Source organism: Hyperoodon ampullatus, assembly GCF_949752795.1.
Source record: "Hyperoodon ampullatus genome assembly, chromosome: 3".
NCBI lineage: Eukaryota > Metazoa > Chordata > Mammalia > Artiodactyla > Ziphiidae > Hyperoodon > Hyperoodon ampullatus.
This window is the reverse complement of record NC_136916.1, coordinates 42850952-42872513: the sequence shown is the minus strand read 5'-3', so window position 1 is coordinate 42872513 and position 21562 is coordinate 42850952. Positions and strand designations below refer to the sequence as shown.

At 39.1% G+C, this 21562-nt stretch overlaps 1 long non-coding RNA gene across 1 annotated transcript; it reads left to right on the top strand.

The window, feature by feature from the left end:
• The first annotated feature begins 7046 nt into the window (after positions 1 to 7046).
• On the top strand, positions 7047 to 11577 carry LOC307049902. The gene is made up of 2 exons (XR_013810771.1): positions 7047 to 7170; positions 11333 to 11577. It is a non-coding gene; the product is annotated as an uncharacterized lncRNA (long non-coding RNA).
• Positions 11578 to 21562: the final 9985 nt, after the last annotated feature.

Here is a 21562-nt window from a genome sequence, read left to right as displayed (position 1 = left end):
GAGATAACGTGTGTGAAAGCACTCTGAAAATGCTAAACGACTGTATAAATAAGTGGTGCTATTAATATCTCCACCCAGAAGCTTGCCTGTTTAAACCACGGTTTCCTGAAGTTAAGGCAGCTCTCTCTTTCATTCAGTTCATTCCACAGATATTCTTTAAGTGCCTACTTTACCCAACATAGAACTTTGTCTCCATTTTCTGAGTAACTTAGTTAGGTAGGGCTTTTCTTCAACGTTTAGTATGTAAATTGGTAAACACTTTTTTTTTTAAATGTAGCTTTCACTGTTTCTATGCTTATTTATCCCTCAAAGAATTGTGGTCAAATAGTGAAACATGAGACATGCCGTAGCATGCTGCAAAGGTAGAAGGCCAGAAGAGTCTCTGCCTGCATCTCCCACAGAAAACAGGAATGTCTTCTATGCAGCCCAGGAGAGACGAAGGGAAAGTTCAAACAGGGTACAGCTGATGGCACAGTGAGAAGGGGAGGAGGAGGAACTGTATATAACTTCTCAGATCCCAACAATCAGTATTATAAGACATAGATTTACTTACATGAAAGCAGCTTCCGGAAATCTCCTTTAGCTGGTGGCCCATTCAGCAAAGAAAAATTTCTTCCAGTTTTAGAAGCTTCTGAAGGTTTATAAATACTGTTTCCAAAGGAAAAATAAAAGGCAAGTGATTCTTGGGGAAGAGGAAAAAAGGCAGATTTAAAAAAATGATTTAGCTGTACAGCAGGTTATGAAGGAGGGAAAAGGAAGAGATTAAAATGATTCTTTCCCTCCTCCCTCTGTGACTCAGAGATTAATTTTAAAAATAATCTTCATCCCAGTATGGGAAGCTGAGCAAAGACTCACATCTTCACATTCCAAGTTCCATGATGGCCTTGGAGAGGAAAGGAACAGAAGGAAGAGGGAGTTAGGAAACAGTAACTACTAAAGATAATCTGGAAAAGACTTTACCTACTCAGAAGAGGTGAGATGAAATTAAAGGCAGGTCTAGCTGTGATGAAATAGGCATTTTCTGTTATCGCCCTATTCTGAAGTATGTTGTATCAGCAAGGATGAAGCCTCAACTTGTCTTTTCATTCTTACCTCCCACTAACTCTTCTGATGATCCATATTTTACTCATTCAAATGAATTTTTATCTTTCAGCACCATTCCTCTTTCTTTGTATCAGCAACAGAAGGCTTTCTTCTAGGTGTTTCCTAAGTCACAATTTATGTAAGCATGTTCATTTTTTAAAAGTTTTTTTTAATTTTGAAAGTATTAAAACTTACAGAAAAGTTCCACACATAGCATAATGAACTTTTTTTTAACTGACTAATTTGAGAGTAAGTGGCTGGCATGACACCTGTGGTGGAAATTGAGATGCATTGACCAGATACCCTTCAAGGGAGGACTTGTTGCTCAGCTGTGGGGTCAACAAGCATCTGTCCACTGTCATTCCCTTCAGGGTTGGCCTCATCTACAGAGAGCTACCTTGCCCAAGGAGATGCCCCTTTCCCAGGTGGCCCAAATCCAAGGACTGATCAAGGGAAGGAGAGAGTGGCCTGGCTATTTTGGCCCTGTGCAGGGCAACTTCAATGGGCCATTTCTGCTTAGGAGCTCCCAATGGGGTTAGTTGAGTTTATCATCCTGTATCTCAGATCAACATCTCCCTATGCTCAATCCTGTTTTCTTTCCTCCAACCCATAGACATGGATCTCAAGAGCTCGCCTTCATAATTATCCTGAACACTAAAGTCTGTCTCAGAGTCTGCTTCCTGGAAAACCCAAACTGCCACAGTTGGAGCCAGGAGAGATCGAGAAAGCAGATGATAAGATGGGGTTTTGAAGCTGGATCACTACCCGGATGGTATGAGGACCTCATCACTGGTGATGGATGGAGCACAGATAGCCCTGGCATAAGGTAACAGTATAGTTACTAACACTTTCACCAGTGGTGAATTGGGATAGTACACTAGTGAAAGAGAATGTATTAGTTGGTACAATATATGGAGAAAATAGTAACTATAAGGACAGTGGGATTGGATGGTTATTGCTTAGATCTATTAAAGCTCTAGGAGAAGAAAACAAAAAGCTAAGATAGTGACTAGCAGGCAACTGAAAGCCAAGTATGAAAGCCAGAGGGTCTCTTTGGTAAAGAGACTTTCATAACCTGCAGAGGGAGTGCAGAGAAGGCTGAGGACCAGACCACACTAAATCATCAATGTGGCCAAGCTCCAGAGAAGGTTAAACTACTAATAAACTAGGTCTCCTAATCCAAGGACAGGGCTGTTGTTGGGAAAGAATGAGACCCTGACACATGGGATGGGGACATTTGAATTGATGCCCCCCAATATCTTATATTCCCAGGTTCCTTTTGATCCTCTGAGCCTGCAGAAGTGAGTCACCCTTTTCTACTAAGAGCCATACACTCCCCTAGCTTGAGACAATGCCAGGGCCTCTTCCTGCAATACAACATGTGTCTCCTCAGGACCTTCCCCCACCAGCCCTCCTGTCCACTAAATCTATAACTAGGGTTAAGTGGCAGCATAATCCAGCTGGGGACATGCTAGGCCTGAGAAGGGAGAAAAGAAACCATATCCCAAAGGAGTAAAAAGATTTAACCAGCATGGATTGCAGGAGGTGGGGAAATACACATGGGACTAGATTCTGAGAGTACTTGATCAAGGGGGATAGAACATAAGATTCAAAAACATTTTGGGTACATTCTCCCAAAATATAAGATTTATACTCTGTCAAAAGACCCCAGGAATTGGTGCAAACTTACTAGTAAGATGGCTCCTATGAAGCATGGAAAAAGGGATGGCCCATGCTAAGAGATATCAAAATGCCATAAATATCTTGGCAGATGGTAGAGGAAAGGATTAAAACACTAAGGGAAATCAAAAATAATAAAATACCTAGGAGTAAATTTAATAAGACATATACACTGAAGACTACAAAACTTTGTTGAAGGAAATGAAAGAAGACCTAAATTAATGGAAAGATATTCCATGTTCATTTATTGGAAGATTAATGTTGTTAAGATGGCATTAATCTCCAAATTGATCTGTAGATTCAAGGTAATCCCTATCAAAATCCCAGCTGGCTGTTTTGCAGAAATTAACAAACTGATCCTAAAATTCGTATGGAAATGTCAGGGACCTCGAATAGCCAAAACAATTTTGAAAAAGAACAAAGGTGGAGGGTTCAATTCCCAGTTTCAAAACTGACTACAAAGTTAAAAAACAGTGTGGTACTGGTATAAGGATAGACATGTAGATCAAGGGAACAGAATTGAGGGTCCAGAAATAAACCTACACATTTATGGGCAGTGGATTTTCAACAAGAATGCCAAAAGAATACTATGAAGAAAGTATAGTTTTTTCCAGCAAATGGTGCTATCCACATGCAAAGAAAGAGTTTGGACACTTATCTCCCAAAATACACAAAAATTAACTTAAAATGAATCATAGTCTTAAATGTAAGAGCTAACACTATAAAAGTCTTAGAAAAAAGTAAGTGTGAATTTTTGTGACCTTGTATCAGGCAATGGTTTCTTAGACATGACACAAAACGCAGTCAACCAAAGTTGCACTTCATCAAAATTAAAAGCTTTTGTGCTTCAAAGGACACCACCAAGAAAGTCAAAGACAACCTACAGAATAGGAGAAAATATTTGCAAATCATATTCCGACAATAGTCTAGTATCAAGAATTTATATATATATATATATATATATATATTTGTAAACTTTACTCAACAGTAATGACAAATAACCCAATTTTAAAATAGACAAAAGATTTGAATAGTCATTTCTTTAAAAAATATATACAAGTGGATAACAAGCATATGAAAATATGTTCAATATCAGTAGTCATTACAGAAATGTAAATCAAAACCACAATAAGATACCACTTCACACCAATAGAATGACTATAATAAAAAATTTTTAAAAAGAAAGAAAAAGAAATGTTGGTGAGGTGGGGAAATTGGAACCCTCATACATTGCTGCTGGGAAGGTAAAATGGTGCAGCCAATTTGGAAAACGGTGTGACAACTGCTGAAAAAGTTAAGCATAAGGTTACCATTTGACCCAGCAATTCCACTCCTACGTATATTCCTCAAAGAAATGAAAACATAATGTCCACACAAAAATTTGTACACAAACGTTTAAGGCAGCATTATTCATAATAACCGAAAGGGGGAAACAACCCAAATGTTCATCAACTGATGAATGGGTAAATGACATTTGCTATACCCATACGATGGAATACTGTTCAGTTATAAAAAGGAATGGGACTGATATATGCTACAACATGGGTGAACCTTGAAAACATGCTAAGTGAGAGAAGGCAGACATACAATGCCACACATATTGTGTGCTTCCATTTAATGACATGTTCAGAGTAGGCAAATTCATAGAGACATAAAGTAAATTAGTGGTTTCCAGGGGCTGTCAGTAGGGAGAATAAGGAATGACTGCTGACTGACACAGGGTTACATTTTGGGGTGATGAAACTACTCTAAAATTGTTTGTGGTGATGGTTGCCCAACCTTGTGAACATACTAAAAACCAATAAGTTGTGCACTTCAAAATGGTGAATTTTGTGTATGTAATGCTATCGCAATTTTTGAAAAAGGACACAGGGAAGTGGGCATGCTGTTATAGCTATACTATGTCAGGCCAGAAAACCCACCAGATGACTCTTCCACAGGAGGACCTGGAGGATACACCATCTACCAAAGCAATAAAGAATGTGCTGGTGAAAGGGCACCAGAATCACTATGAAGTTCAGTAGCGGCTCTCTTTTGCAGGCTGGACTGATGATGGTAGGCGATGCTGTTATAAAACTGACTTCCTTATTAGCAATGGAGTTAATACATCCCAGAAATAATTGAACCAGATGGCATCACACACGTGTCAGAAACCATGCGGACGCAATTATGATAATAAGCAGCAAGATCAAAGTGGCAACCAGGGGCCCCTGACCTGCAGAGAGTTATGGAGATAATTAATAAAACATGGTGTCACTTGCTGAAAAATAGATGGGCAGCCAATAAGGGTACTAATCGGTTTGTACAAGCAAAAGAAAACAAAGAGGGTGTAGGGAATGGAACTATTTGGGAGCAAAGTTTTTGAATAGTATTGAAATTAAGTTGGTATTAATCTGAACAACACTGTTATAAATTAAGATGTTAATCATAATCCCAGCAACCACTAATAACTCAAATATATATGACAGGGAAATTAAAATGTTACATTAGAAAATATCTTTTTAGCACAAAAGATGGCAAAATATAGGAATAGAGGAGCAAAAAAGCCATGGCATATGGAAAAGAAGGCAAAATGGCAGTTGTAAATCCTCAATATAAAATGACTCAGCCAGTTGATTCCCCCTTGGTCAATGACCACACCATTTCTGGCACAATGGATACTTGAATAAAGTGGCCATGTGGCAGACATTGAGGCTATCCTGGGCCCATTAGCATGGGTTCCCACTTATCAGTTATTGCCTCTGCCAAATGTCCACCTTGACAGCAAAAGAGATCAGTGCTGAGCTCCTGATATGGCACCATTCCTCAAGGAGCCCAACCAACAAGTTGGTGGCAAGTTGACTGAAAGGTAGAATGTTTCGTTCTGACCGGAATGGACACATATTCTGGATAAGGATTTAAAAGTCTTATCTTCAGGCCTCACTCTGGGCTTAAACAATATTTGATCCACCAGCAGGGGACTTCACTTAACATTGCATCAGACCAGGGGACCCAATTTACAGCAAAAAGATGTGAGAGTGGACCCATGACAATGGTATCTGCTGGTTTTATCACTTACTGCAACACCCTGAAGCTCCTGGCCTGACAGAGTATTGGGGTGCCATGCTGAATGTACGGCTGACATGTTAGCTGAGGTGCAATGCTCTGTGAGTGCCATCCCCCTGGATACATTAAACACATTGAATCAAAGATCTTTATTTGGTGCTGTGTCCCCAACAGGAAGAATACATGGGTCTGAGAAGCAAACTATGGAAGTACGAATAGACCTGCTTATCATTATTCCCAATGACCCAATGGGAAATTTATGCTTCCTGTTCCTGCGATTCAGAACGCTGCAGGGTCAGAGGACCTTGTTTCTAAAAGGGGAATATTTTCACCCAAGGATACAGCAAAAGTCCCTTTGAACTACGAGCTTAAACTTCTGCTGGGCACTTTGGGCTCCTAGTATCCAGGGATGAGTGGGCTGGAAGTAGAGGAATCATCTTAGCAGGGATATTAACCCTGATCATCAGAAGGACTTAGGTCTGTTGTTATACAATAAGGGTAGGGAAGACTGTTTTAGCACTCGGATGATCTACTTGTGTGCTTGTTATTCTCTTGCCCAGTTGCAATAGTAAATGGATAATGCAGCAAGGACATGGCGACCAGGAACCCAGACCTCTCTGGGTTCCTCTCTGGGATGTGAATCTAGATCATGACCCCAGGTAAGTCACTGAGGCCAAGAGAAGTGGTAGCTGAGAATGAGAGGAATTTAGAAAGGATGGTTGAGAAAGGAGGCTGTAAGTTTCAATTGCAGCCCCAAGACCAGCTGCAGCAGAGAGGGCTATCGTTTGTTTGTCCTACAAGCCTTCCTCTTCTAAGTTTCCCCAGGAGGAGAGGTTCATCAGAAACGTGAAGAAGCTACTCCTCAATGTATATGAAGACGTAGATCCGGGAGCAGCACAGGGAATGAACGTGGAGATGACCCACTGAGATTTCCCTTTGCAGAGGGACTTCTCGTCCTAGCTACTTGGGGCACTGTCAGCAGACAGCCTTTAGGCTTTAGGCAGCAGAGAGCTGCCTTATCAGAGCTCACACCCCTTTGGAGACAGCTAACATCCATTAACTGATCAAGGTGTGGTTTTAAAGCCCAGCCATTTCAGCCCGGTTTGGGGCAATGCTGAAGGACCGTTTCAGCTCCAAAGCTCCTCATGGGGTCAGTTCAGGCTACTGGGCTTTCCTTTTATGCAGCCTGCTTTTCCTTCCGTCTAAGGCTGCTTCCTTCTCTTCTATTCCACAGGTGTCGATCCCAAAGGCACTCCCTGATAAACATCCTGGACACTAAACTCTGACTCAGGGTCTTCCTGCAGAGCCTGAACTGTGAAAATGCCCTGTCATCACAAATACTTTAGTATGTATTTGTTACTAGTGAGTATTCATCAAGATAACCCCAGTACAATATCAAAATGAGGAATTTAACATTGATATGTTACTGTATAATCCTCATACCCCATTCAAATTTTGTCAGTGGTCCCAATAATGTCCTTCTGCCAGAAATTATGTGTTGTATTTAGCTGTCTCTTCAGTCTTCAGTCTTGAACGGTTCCCTAGTCTTTGCTTTACTTTCATGACCTTGATACTCTTTAAGATTACGGCCACTTATTTTTGTAGAATGCCCCTCAGTCTGGGTTTGTCTGAGGTTTTGTGATGATTAAATACAGGTTATCTTTGGTGGAACGATTAGAGAAGTGATGCCATGTTCTCACTGTATCCTATTAGGTGGCACATGACTTCAATCTGTCGTGTCACTGGTGATGCTAACTTGATTAAGGTGGCATCTGCCTTGTAATTAAGTATTTTGTGGGGAAGTACTTTGAGGCTATGTAAATATCCCATTCTTCATCATACTTCCTAGTTATTCTTTTTAAAATTTGTATCTGTATTAGCCAAGGAATTCCTCTTTTATTCAGTGGACAATAACCCATTACTGACGTTATTTTGACACTTAGACTGTTCCACATTTGGCCAGTGGAAGCCTCTTCAAGTTGGCTTCTTTATCCTTTTAACATAACTCCATCATTCTTTTGCACTTCCTTGCTTGCTGCATGAGATAGTCCAAGCTTATTTTGTACTTTTCCTGCTCCAGCCCTGGGAATCAGCCATTTCTCCAAGGAGCTCTGGTTCCTTTTGGCAGAGAATGGCATTCAGAAACTAAGATCTTGGTGTTAGATGTGCTCATTGCTATTGAGGTATCAGTGTTCTTAGGCCCTTTCAGCAGACAGATCTAGGGAATATATGAAATATATGTATGTATATGTATATATGTATTTATGTATATAAATTTACATTTATGTTTACACAAACACATTTTACATCTATATTTCTATATCTATATATATTCAAAATCATGAGTTCACACTGATACCTCCAATTTCAATCCAACACCAACTAGTTCATTCTGGTTTTTTCATTATTCATATATGTAACTACCATGTCTACCAGTAACAAACGTAACTCCCATTATCCTTAGTATGACTATTATATTTCATCAATCCTTCTGTGCATAAATAATCTCCTGTGGTTACCCCTTCCCCTTGTGTGGACACCTCCTCACCCTGCACTGGGCTGCTGCTCTGCCTGGATACCTTCTGTATCTTGCTTGGGCTCCAATGCCCCAAGCTGGACCATCCCCTGCACAGTCACCTTCCTCACCCTGGTCTGACTCTGACACCCTGTGCCAGATGGCCTTCCTTCAATGGATGGCCTCCTTACCCAGCTTGATCTCTGCACCCACAGTACGCCTCCTTTCTTCTTCTCCCTTCCCCCTTCCCCATGTAGATAGCTATCTTACCCTCATTGGGTTCCAAAACCTGGCAACCACAGGCTAACCCTCTGCAGGGACTCCATTCTCACTATGCTCAGGCTACCACATCAGTCTCCCTCTCCTTGCGGGGGGACACGCTCCTCATCCCAGTCAGGCCACCCTCCACACAGATGCCCCTCTCACCTGTCTTGGGCTTTGACACCTGCACCTGGCTGACCTCTTACCCAGATGCCCTCCTCACACCTTTCAGCCACCACAGTTCCACACCCCCACCAAGGACACCAACCTTGCTTGGCTCCATGAATTGGCTTTTGGACTGATTTGTACAGAAAGGGGAGGGAAGAGAATGGGAAGGTAGAGGAAGAAGTGGCAGACCATTAATTCATTCTCTGAAGTTCTTTTTTTTTAAGTTTTATTTTTTATTTATTTTTTGGCCATGCCGCGTGGCTTGTGGGATCTTAGTTCCCCAACCGGAGATTGAACTGTGCCCTCAGCAGTGAACGCATGGAGTCCTAACCACTGGACCACCAGGGAATTCCCTAAAGTTCATTTTTAATAGAATCATTTTTCTGATATTCACTTCCCTTTTGGTTTGGGGCTAGATTTATTTCTTTTTTTCTTTTTCCTTTTTCTGACTAGATTTATTTCTGACGTCCTGTCTATTAAATTCATGTTTGCCAAAAGAGCCAAAGCTGCCTGCTCAGCCCATTCCTTATCTGTGATGGCCACCATCTCCTCTACCAGAACAAGATGGCTCACACAGGTCAATACACGACAGGTTGCTCACCATTCTTTTCAGTGGGGTTTTCGGGATAATATAGATATGGTTGTGCATATTTAGAAAAAGGGTATCTTGCTTTAATACTTCCAATTTCTTTTCCCTGTTTCCTTTTTTTTCTCTCCCTATCAAAACTGTTAATCTTGCTAGGTCAGTTTAAATAGAACCTCAGTTGCCTCTAAATTTCTCCTAGACTTTTTCCCATAGGAAGATACTTCAAAGGTATCTCCAGATCCCAATAAGAATGGATTATTCGCTCTTCTTCAAATATGCCCCAGGCTGTTCTACATGTGAGCCTTTATTCATGCTGGTGCTTCTACCTGGTCTGTCCTCTCATTGCTTCTCCAAAGGTCAAAGCCCTACATCCTGCAAAGTACACTTCATATGCTACCTCCTACCAAAGTCTTTGTAAATATCCCCAACTCTGGACCCCAATAGAACTTTGTATGTATTTATGACATAGATCCGGTTCTGACATATTATCATTGCTGGGAGATGGGAAACTTGTTGCTTAGGTACAGGTACCATTCTTTTTCATTTATTTTCTCCCTGGAGGCCTTGCACATAGTAGAGACTACACATGTTTGTTGAATTGAAATATAATCAAGGTTTCTATACTTTATATTAATTTTTCTTTTTACATAGTATACTCTTCAAAACAATTAAACTCCCTAGTAGTTTTTTCTGGCATGAGACCTAAATTTTTTCCCTCATAGAAGAGAATGATGTTTAGTTTTACCATCCAAAGGACAAGAAAGTTAATGTGTTTATCTTTTTTCCAATATGATGCAATAGGTTGTATTAGTATACCAAGAGGTACAATCTAATCTCAAAGCAAATTCATATTTGCCTATGCAAGCCTATATTTTTATCCTGCCCAAATGGTACACCATTTTGACTTTTGAAACTATTAATTTTTTTTTTTTTTTTTTTTTTGTGGTACGCGGGCCTCTCACTGTTGTGGCCTCTCCTGCCGCGGAGCACAGGCTCCAGACGCGCAGGCTCAGCGGCCATGGCTCACGGACCCAGCCGCTCCGCAGCATGTGGGATCCTCCCAGACCGGGGCACGAACCCGTGTCCCCTGCATCGGCAGGTGGACTCCCAACCACTGCGCCACCAGGGAAGCCCGAAATTATTAAATACTGACATTGTCCTAGAACATATGCATTACTTTGCATAGTGAATAAAATCATATTTTCACCTGCAGAGAGATAGCCCCAATTCCTCACTCCCCACAGGAATTAATGTAGCTACAGTAGGAGACCGACCTGCTTCTTTTGTGTTGGTCTTAGCCTGGATTCTCATAATCTGCTCCAAAGTAGGGCAGTATCAAAAATCTAGGCTGCTTTGTCATATTTTTTTCTCCATTTAACTGTTTATTGCAAGGGCAATCATTAGATTGTAAACTCTTTGACTTGGAGGTGTCTTCCAAGTCTTTTGTAACCTTCTTTTGTAGGTGATGATAGCATACTGTAGATGTGCAATGAATGATTTCACCAAATTAGTCTTAGAGTGCTTGACTTCACTGGGCCGTCACTTCTAAGCTTGTTGTGTTCAGAAGCCAAAAATATGGACTTTTAGTGTTCTTCTGCAAGTTCTTACTGCTTTTAGACCTCTGTTTATCCCTAGTGGCCTGATAGCTATTGTACCAAGTTTTTAGAGTTGGAAGTTTAATGAATTTTAAGCTTCTCTCTCTATGTCATGCCTTGAAATTGGAAGAACTGAGTAGAGAAAGAAGGGTTGGGGACCATGAAGAGCTTTCCTGCTTAGTAAGAGAACTCCTTCTGACAGGTATCTGTGGTAGGCTGAGTTATGGCTCCCCAAAAATGTCCATGTCCTAATCCCCGGACTCTGTGGATATTACCTTGTATGGCAAACAAACAACCAAAAAATTCCAAGACTTTGCAGGTATGATTGAGAATTTTAAAATGGGGAGATTATTCTGGATTATCTGAGTGGGACCTAAATGCAATTCCATGCATCCTTAGAATAGGATAACAGGAGATGTGACACGTAGGAGAGAAGGCAATATGACTATGGAGGCAGAGACTGGAGTGATGCGGCCACAAACCAAGAGGTGCCAGCAGCCACTAGAAGTTACAAGAGGCAAGAAACAGGTTGTCCTACTGTCTCTGGAGGGAGCACAGCCCTGCTGGCATCTTTATTCAACCCAGTGAAACTGGTGAACTTCTGGCCTCCAGGAATGTGAAAGAATAAATTTCTGTTGTTTTAAGCCATCAGGCTGTGTGGTAATTTGTTACAGCAGTTACAGGAAACTAATACAGTATCCTATATCTCAAATGTTTCTATATTTTCTTTTCACTGCTCCCCTTCTTTAGCCTATATGTATGTATATATCCCATTTTGTTCTTTCTTTTCTTCCTGACAGATTTTTTCCTGTGGGTGTCCCTAAGAAAACAACTTTTCATACCCTTTTCAATTACTTAGATGTTGGGTTTCAAAACAATTTAATAAACATTTAGGGACCATCCACTGTGCCTCTAACATTGTTTAGAGACTATGGGGGGACATAAAGAATAAACATAAACTCCACCCTCAAGTATCTGTAAATTAATTAAGAAACAATTTACATAATGTTATGACCCAATGTGCGCTAAAGTGCAAAGATAAATACCAAAGACAGGAAGTGCTGTAGAAATTCAGAAAAGTGAGTAACCTGTGAGGGGTATGGAGTAAATTGGGTGGGTTTTATTGAATAGGTGGATTTTGAAGGCCGGCATTTGGACAAAAGGAGAGGAGTTTAGATTTCATCCTCTGGGCAGTGGTAATTCATCAAGAATTGCATCCCCACTGTTATTTCTTTTTGCAGTATGAAAGTAATCTAGGCTTTTCTTAAAACATTTCAGTGATATAAAAATTAGAATGTAAACATATCCCTATAATTCCACTACTCCTGGAGAAAAGCTTTGCTATCAACTTGACATATATTCTTCCAGATTTTTTTCTGTACATATGATAATCTTGCTTATATAATTATTACAGAAATGGGATCATGCTGTAAATATTCTTTTGCCACCTGCCATTAAAGACTTTTGAGCAAAATGAAAAGGAAAATCATATTGTAAGATGATTAATCTTTTGGCAACATGCATGTAGATCTCCCTAATCTGTTCTAATTACAGTATGGACTGGACTTAGGGGAGAAATGGAAACAGAGAGAGAGAGAGAGAGTGAGAGAGAGAAGCTAATGGCTGTTACAATAATGTGAGCAAAAAAAATTAGGGTAATGGCTATGGCAGTAACTGACAAAGTAAGAGATTGGGAAATTTTTCTGTTAAGAGTTAGGAGATATATATATATATATATATATATATATATATATATATATATATATATATATATATATATATATATATATTCCAGATCTTGGGCCACATAAATAAAAACTAACTGCTCCTTTTAGCTTTGAGAGAGGGAAAAAGATGAAAGATTCCATTTATCCACATTTTAAGTTAGTCACATGCTCTGATTGTAGTAATAGCAATCCCAAAGGGAAGAAATTGCTTTCTAAGCAGTGACAGCAGGGTTATGTATTTTATACATAATGATGTCTTTTGTGATTATGAAAGCATTATGTAATTATAAAAGCATTTGTAGAAAACATGGAAAATATTGAAAAGTAAAACAAAGAATAAAATCACCCAGAACCCCATCACTCAGCTATAACCACCATGTACATTTTGGCGTATTTTCTTTCAGACATTTTCCTGTGCAAAGGAATGCACGTAAATGAAATTGAGATAATACAGGATACTTCTTTGAAACATACAATTTTTACTTGGCAATGTGTCATAAGCATCCTCCCATGTCTTTAAATATTCTTTTAAAAATCTTTGTTTTGTCAAATTGGCATTTTTATTCACTTTTTTTGTGGATTACAACAGTGGTGCAATTTTGTTGTAAAAAATGCAAACAAACACAGAAGTAAGTAAGGTAGAACATGAAAGTCTTCTCATAATCTTACCTCCGAGGGGTATAGAGATGTGCTGGAGTCTGCTCACACTGGCTCATTAAGCTAATTGTGTGCATACATCAAGAGCTTGAAATCAGCCACAGCAGGAGTACTTAACGCTGTGAAGATTGGCAAACACCACCTATCAACGATTTTTTTCCCCCCTGGAAAACTGGTTGTTAAACTTTTACCAGAACATCACTATGCTGTATCCTCCTAGTCATTTTCTGTATATTTAAATATTTATTTACATAAACATAGAAAACATCCAATTTTCTTTTTTCCCCCAGCTTTATTGATATATAATTGATATATAACATGTAAGTTTAAACTGTATAAAGCAGTAATTTAGTACATGTGTATATTTCAAAATGACTACCACAGTAATATTAGTTAACACATCCATCACCTCAAATAGTTACAATTTGTGTGTGTGTGTGTGTGTGTGTGTGTGTGTGTGTGTATGGTAAGCACACTTAAGATTTACTCTCTTTGCAGTTTTGAAATATACAATATGGTATTGTTAACTGTGATCACCATGGGGTACATTACATACTCAGGACTTAACAAGTGGAATTTTGTACTTTTGACCATTCTCAACCACTCTCTCCTTGCTGTGTCCCCTCACCCCCAACCCTGGCAACCATCAATCTACTCTCTATGAGTTCAGGTTTTTTTTAAATTCCACATATAAGGAAGATCACACAGTATTTATCTTTCTCTGTCTGTCTTATCTCATTTGCATAATGCCCTCAAGTTTCATCCATGTTGTCTATAGCAGGATTTGCTTCTTTCTTTATAGCTAAATAATATTCCATTGTGCATTTTTCCACGTTTTCTTTATCCATTCATCCATTGATGAACACTTAGGTTGTTCCATGTCTTGGCTATTGTAAATACTGTTGCAGTGAATATGGGGGTACAGATATCTCTTTGAGATAGTGATTTCACTTCCTTCAGATACACACCCAGAAGTGGAATTGCTGGATCATATGGTAGTTTTATTTTAATTTTTTTTGAGGCACCTCCATACTGTAGAAAACATCCAATTTTCTCATTGGCTTTGGCAATCCAACAATATATTATGCCCCTCTACTTCAAAACACATTCATCTACCTAATCCTTGCTACTTAGCACTTCACTCTGTGACTGCATTATAATTTATTTGAACAATTCTCCATTGATGGGTGTTTTGATTGGTTCCAATTTCTGGCTATTATAAACAAAGTTTCAGTGAATATTTTGTCCATATATATCTGCATATTTGTCAAATTATTTTCTTGGGATAAATTTCTAGGCAGGAGATGTTGAATCAAAGAGTATTCCACAATTTAGATAGATGATACCAAAGTCCCTTTAAACGGTTTCTTATTTTTATACTCCCTTCACTGGTGTATGACAATGCCCTGAAAAACATAATTTAAATGATTGCATAGTATTTCAGTTTATAAATGTCTGATAATTTATTTGATCAATTTCTTACTATGTTGTTTACAGTATTTCTCATTTCTATAAACAGTGTTATAACAAACACCCTTGAAAATCTTCAGGTGAATCTCTTATTTTCCTAAGATAAATTCTTTGATATGGAAGAACTACAGAGTCAAAGGTAAGAATATTTTTATGACATTTTTGTACATATTATTAGCTTCAGGTCAGTATTTAGTACTTAAGTTTTTTTTTTAAAAGAATTTACTTGATGCTAAATAGAAAAAATATTTTTTTCTAATGACTAATATTGTTTTTGGAAATAAAGTCTTATGACTCTTAAATAACCTTTAGGCTATTTTCCATTTAATTACTTCTTTGGAATTTTAGGCTCAGGATTCTACCCTATTCCCCCATCCAAATTTTGTTTCTGTGTTAAGTAGCAGATAAAAAGTATAACATATACATGTGTGTTTGCATGTTGGAAAGTTAAATGTATCCATACATATATATGAATCATTTTTTAAAATTAATTAATTAATTAGCTTTTGGCTGCTTTGGGTCTTCGTTGCTGCGTGTGGGCTTTCTCTAGCTGCGGCGGGCGCTACTCTTTGTTGCGGTGCACAGGCCTCTCATCGCGGTGGCTTCTTTTGTTGTGGAGCACAGGTTCTAGGCACACGGGCTACAGTAGTTGTGGCACGCGGGCTCAGTAGTTGTGGCTCGGGATCTCTAGAGTGCAGGCTCAGTAGTTGTGGCGCATGGGCTTAGCTGCTCTGCGGCATGTGGGATCTTCCCAGACCAGGGCTCAAACCCGTGTCCCCTGCACTGGCAGGCAGATTCCCAACCACTGCGCCACTAAGGAAGTCCCTATATGAATCATTATTAACCTTACATAGTCGCACCCATTTAAGGTATGGGATTAACCCTACCTGTCATTTCCTTAATGAGTAAGGAAATAAATTGCAGTCAAAGAAATGAAATCTTCACTGGACTCTTTAGGGAAATTTCATATTATGAAACCCAAGAAAAAAATCTAAATTTTCCCAGGTAACAGTTACTTTATTTAAATGTATCACTTTATCAGTAGATACATAAAAATCAGAGTGCCTATAGCTGAAAAATATTTCCTTAATGTTTGCCAGTCTTAAAAGTACTGCTTTTTTTTTTAAATTGGGAAAAAAGAGAAAACAAATGGATAAATATTTCTAAATATTTTTATAAGAAGTGTTTTGATTACTATCTAAAGTTAGTGTTTTTCAAATCTCTCCTTCACACCCCAAGTCAATTTTTTGTTAAGGAAAAATTGGTGAGGGTATATGTGGGGGTGTGTGTCTCATTTTGCAGAAGGAGGTCTCTTCAGGGTATACCATCACCACCTTGTGGCCTTTTGCCATATTACTGTTAAGGGGTTTAACACCATAATGCTCTTTTGCAATTGCAAGCATGAAATACAGTGTATCTCCTTTTGGTAATCCTTCTCTGGATTAGACGAAATAAACTGAGGGCCAGAAACTGCCTGCATGTAGGGTTCCCACCCTATGGTGAGATGATATCCCTGCATTTATGTTGTTTTCACTTGGTGCTAAAACAACCAGTTGAGTAAGGAAATCTAGTGAAGAGATGTAATGAGCAGTTTTACTGTAAAGTGAAATGTTCAGTTATCTTTTGTGTTTTGTGTTTGCCGAATCTGTTTTAGTGATTCCTTCTGATTTGTAAAAATATTGGTTGGCACGGGAGCCTGTAAATCTCCTTTTTTCTCTGTTTCTTTGGTTATATTGTTGGAGTGTTTTCCCATTTTCGTTTCAATATTCCCCCCTGCCTTTAGTAGTATTTTATTATGTTCTTTTTTAAAAAATGGTTTTTTTCATGCTCTTCTCTTGTAGATGATTCCTCCTTTCCCTTTGTCTCATTAATATATTTTTCCTTCTTTTCTCTCCTTCCTCGTCCTTCTCATTTTCAGTTTCTTTGGTATCCTTGCTGCAGATCACTTTACTTATTCAGCGGCCTGTACTAACATCCACATCCACAACGCCCCCTCCCCCACTTGTGTCCTCCTTTCTTTGTTCCTTCTAATTCCTTCCCCCAGTAGCTGATGTTCCGGCTTTTCTAGTGCCGAGTGCACCGATCTCATCTGGTCTGCGGCTTAGGTCTTTTAAGGACACGGCTTCCTGGTAACCCTTAAACTTCCGGGAGGAACCTAAATCCTACCTATTCAAGGAAGCCAGTGCCTAAACCTAACCCTAATTCAAGAGAAAAGGTTTCAAAAGGACAACCTTAGCTTCAGTCTTAAGAAATAATTACTGACTCATTATCTTTCTTGTTCTTTTTTCTCAACACAAGTGCCAATTTTCATAGGAAGTATACTGGGACATTTTCCAAGCTCATATTTGCCTGTCCAAACTCTCATTTGCGTAGGGAACAGTTATTCACTAGTGCTTTGGAGTTGACATTTGAATCTTATAAAAGTGAGTTAGATTAATGATAGTGAAAAGAAAAAGATTGACAAAAGGCCGTGCTATCATTTTGAAAAACAGCTGAAATTGTATTGTGAGATGTATATTTCTGTCTTTTCTTGTCTCATCTTCCACCAAAATGCAACCTTCTGAGAACAGACACTTGGTCTATTTTGTTCTCTGTTGTATCTCCAGTGCTTAGAGTAGCTTCTGGCACAGAGAAGGCACTTAAATCCTTATCGGATGAGTGAATGTATCAGGTATTCTCTTAGTTTTGTTTCCATCTCAGTCTGTTCTCTCACGGAGACTTCTGTCCTCTTGTTCCAATCTGGACCAGCATCCCTCTAGGCCTGCAGACCTAACTATCATCTCTGTAATTCCTTTTGCCTGTGGCCAATCTTGTGTTTCCTGCCTCTAAACCTTTTCTATTCCTTGGTTTAGTCCTTCTTTTTTGGTGGACCACATTCATCAATTGTACAATTTTTGAATAACTCTTCCAATTGCTATTGCTGTGTAACAAACCACCTCAAAACTTAGTGGCACTCTTCCACAACACTTATTTATTATCTCCTGGTTTCTGTGAGATAGGAATGCAGGAAAGGCTCAGCTGGGCACTGGTGGCCTGCAGACTGGAGCTGGAACTGCAGGAGGTCTACAGAAGCTGAGGGCTGGTTATACATCTCTATGTAGTTTGTCTGCATGGGCTAGTTGGGCTTCTTCACAGCATGGCAGCCTCAGGACTGTTGGAGTGCTTACATACAGGCTGGCTTCCACTGAATCTCATTATTCTTCCCTAGTACTAAATGATAGCTTGGGGAGAATAACATTCTAGAATGGATTATTTTCCTTCAGGATTTCATAAGCAATTCTCCATTGTTTTATAACTTTCAGAATTGTGGAATGTCATTTTAATTCCAGATCCTTTATATGTCAGCTGATTTTTCTCTTTACAAGTGTTTAGAATAATCTCTTTATCCCCAGTGTTCTGGAACTTCATGTGAATCAAGGAATAGATTTGATAAACGAACTGAAGTCTTGCTTGGTTGAATTTTAAGTTCCGCTCAATTTTATGTCGATAACTGGGTTTCCTCCCATTACTTCATTATTCTAGCTTGAATCATTCTGTCTGTCTTAGTCTATTCTCACTATTAATAACAAAATACCAAGACTGGGTAGCTTATAAATAACAGAAATTTATTTCTCACAGTTCTAGAGGCTGAGAGGTTCCAAGATCAAATAGCCAACATGATTGCATTCTGGTGAGAGCCCTCTTCCTGGTTCATAGCCAGAGACTTCTCACTGTGTCCTCACATGGTAAGAAAGGGCTGAAGAGTTCTGTGGGGTCTTTTAAAAATAAGACTATTAATCCTTTTTAAATTACCTAATCACCTCCTAAAGGCGCCACCTCCTAATACCATCACTTGAGCATTAGGATTTCAACATGAACTTTGGGGGACACAAGCATTCAGAACATAGTACTAAGAAACCTTTCTTGACTAACTTCCAGGGATATTAATCATTTTCTGTTTCCTATTCTTCAGCACATGAATATAGTTTATAATTTATTTCTAAAACTTTAATTCTTCAGATGTTTTAGAGATTTGTTTCATTTCCCCCAGGCTCTTCTGTATATATGAAAAAAATCATGTTTGCTATTATTTTTATATCCCTATAGCACCCATTGCAGGGACTCAGTTAAGGCAGATGATAAGTGAATGCTCTGCATCTTCCAAGAAATGAGCTGCCCCGTTTTTCACTTACTGCTGTAGAGAAAGACCTCGGGACATCTCCTTCTCTTTAGTTCAGATCAATCTGCCCCTTCTAAAAGCTAGCTCCTTCCACAAAGTACTCAGAAATAAGCCACATGATCCTCCCATGGAGTAGCAGTTTACCATAAATGGAGTGAATTTGCAGTTAATGTATTGTTTAATCAAGCTGTTGTTTTTCCTCTAAGTCTTTAAGATGTTATACAAATTTTTAAAACATATATTCCTGTTTTAAAACTTGGTGTAAGCATAGATTTCAGAAAATTTAAAGATATTTAGTTACCTTATAAAAGTGTTTGTACACTAATTGTGTCGTGTTATATTCTATTGTGTTAATCAACCTAGTTGCGTCTTTGTTCTTTGACTGGGGGTATTGATCACTATTTTGAGGATCTTATGAAGGCAGAACATTGGAAAAAGACAAACTCTCAAAAACTGGGAAAAATGATAAAGCTACCCTGGGGATGTTTTATCCAGTTACACACCTAACAGATGAAATTCTCCATCCCTGAGAGCAAAGCAAGAGATTATCTTAATACCCAAAGTTAAATTAGTAAAACACAAACCCAATAGGATAAACTTCTCCATCTCTGGTAGTAAATGAAAAGGTGATTTTAACACTCTAAACATCAATGATAGTGATCTGGGTGTAACCTCAAGCAAGCAGTACCAGAAAATGATTGTGATTGATTTAGTTGAAATCTAATTGAATGTGTTATATCCTGTCTGAAGAAAGACAACTTGAAGAGCAGTGGTCAGCACAAAGTATAGCAAAAACAAAAACAAAGAACCAGAAGTTATTTGTTTTTCACTATTCATATGGGATAAACACATTAATTCTGCTAGTCAAGAATATGGTTAGGGTGATTCAGCAGGCCTCACTGTAATTCAATTTGTTAAGATTTAATCAATGCCCCCCCCCCTTTTTTTTTTGGCTGTGTTGGGTCTTTGTTGCTGTGCGCAGGCTTTCTCTAGTTGTGGTGAGCGGGGGCTACTCTTCGTTGCAGTGTGCTGGCTTCTCATTGTGGTGGCTTCTCTTGTTGCAGAGCACAGGCTCTAGGCGTGTGGGCTCAGTAGTTGTGGCTCGCGGGCTCTAGAGCACAGGCTCAGTAGTTGTGGTGCACAGGCTTAGTTGCTCCGTGCATGAGGGATCTTCCTGGACCAGGGATTGAACCCGTGTCCCCTGCATTGGCAAGCGGATTCTTAACCACTGTGCCACCAGGGAAGTCCTCAATGCACTTTTCAAGGATAGTATTCCAAATGAAAATGAAACTGAATCACAATCAAATAGAATACTTGTTTTTCCAGTATTCTAGAAAGTTTTAACATGATCCCATCTACCTATTCTTACATCATCCACTTTATACACAATAGCTCTAGGATAACATACTCAGTCCCACTTCTTATCCATTCGAACCCTGTCAGTCACTCCTATTTGCAACAAAAATATATCTCATAACCTCCAAACTAAAAATCTACTGTTGCTTGTCCAAGATCAAAACCCTCATATTGAAAACAAACCAACCAACCAACCCTCATGTTGGGCTAATCAGGTAAGATCTTAATGCAGGATGTACATTTTTAAAAATTTTTTATTTATTTTATTTATTTTTGACTGCATTGGGTCTTTGTTGCTGCGCGGGCTTTCTCTAGTTGAGGTGAGCAGGGGCTACTCTTTGTTGCGGTGTGCGGGCTTCTCACTGCAGTGGCTTCTCTTGTTGTGGAGCACAGGCTCTAGGTGCACAGGCTTCAGTAGTGTGGCTCGCAGGCTGTAGAGTGCAGGCTCAGTAGTTGTGGCGCACGGGCTTAGTTGCTCCGAGGCATGTGGGATCTTCCCAGACCAGGGCTCGAACCTGTGTCCTCTGCATTGGCAGGCGGATTCTTAACCACTGTGCCACCAGGGAAGCCCCAGGATGTACATTTTTGACAACTAAAAATTTAAGCTTCCTAAAAATGACCTAGTTGTTTAACATGTGCAAGTCACTTCATTTCTTTGAGCTTCTATAAAGAAGAGGGTCTATCTAGCACTGACCTATTATGAAAATTCTATTACTGTCAGATTTTATAAGGTACAAGTATAGCCACATTTCCTAGCAAAATTAAACTTTTTCCCGAAAAAATAAACAAGCCAATGGAACCCTCTGAATAGTGTTTCTCTAGCTGCAAGCTGCAATCCATTAGTAAATCACAAAATCAATTTAGTGGATGCACCACCTGTCAGCATTAAAAACAAGCTGAAATAGAATAAAAGAGAATAGGAAATCTCAGACTGCATCTTAGTAATCAGTATTGTTTTGTGAATTATTTATTTCAATTTTATACATAAAAGTGTATACCGGGTTAGGATGGGACAATTTTGATGTTTGAGATACACTGCTCTAAAGCTGCGGTTGTTAAAGAGTGGACCGAAGAAGGCCCTTTTGGGTGTACGAGAGGCCCTCCCTTTCCCAATCACATACATACGTGTGTTAGGTCTGATTTTCTTCATAAGCTTCAACCAAAACCTTTCTCAAAAGATTGAATGTAGAAGCAGGTATGAGAATTCAGCTGTTTTCATTCGAGACAGACCCTAAAGATATTTTCAAAACTGAAACAATC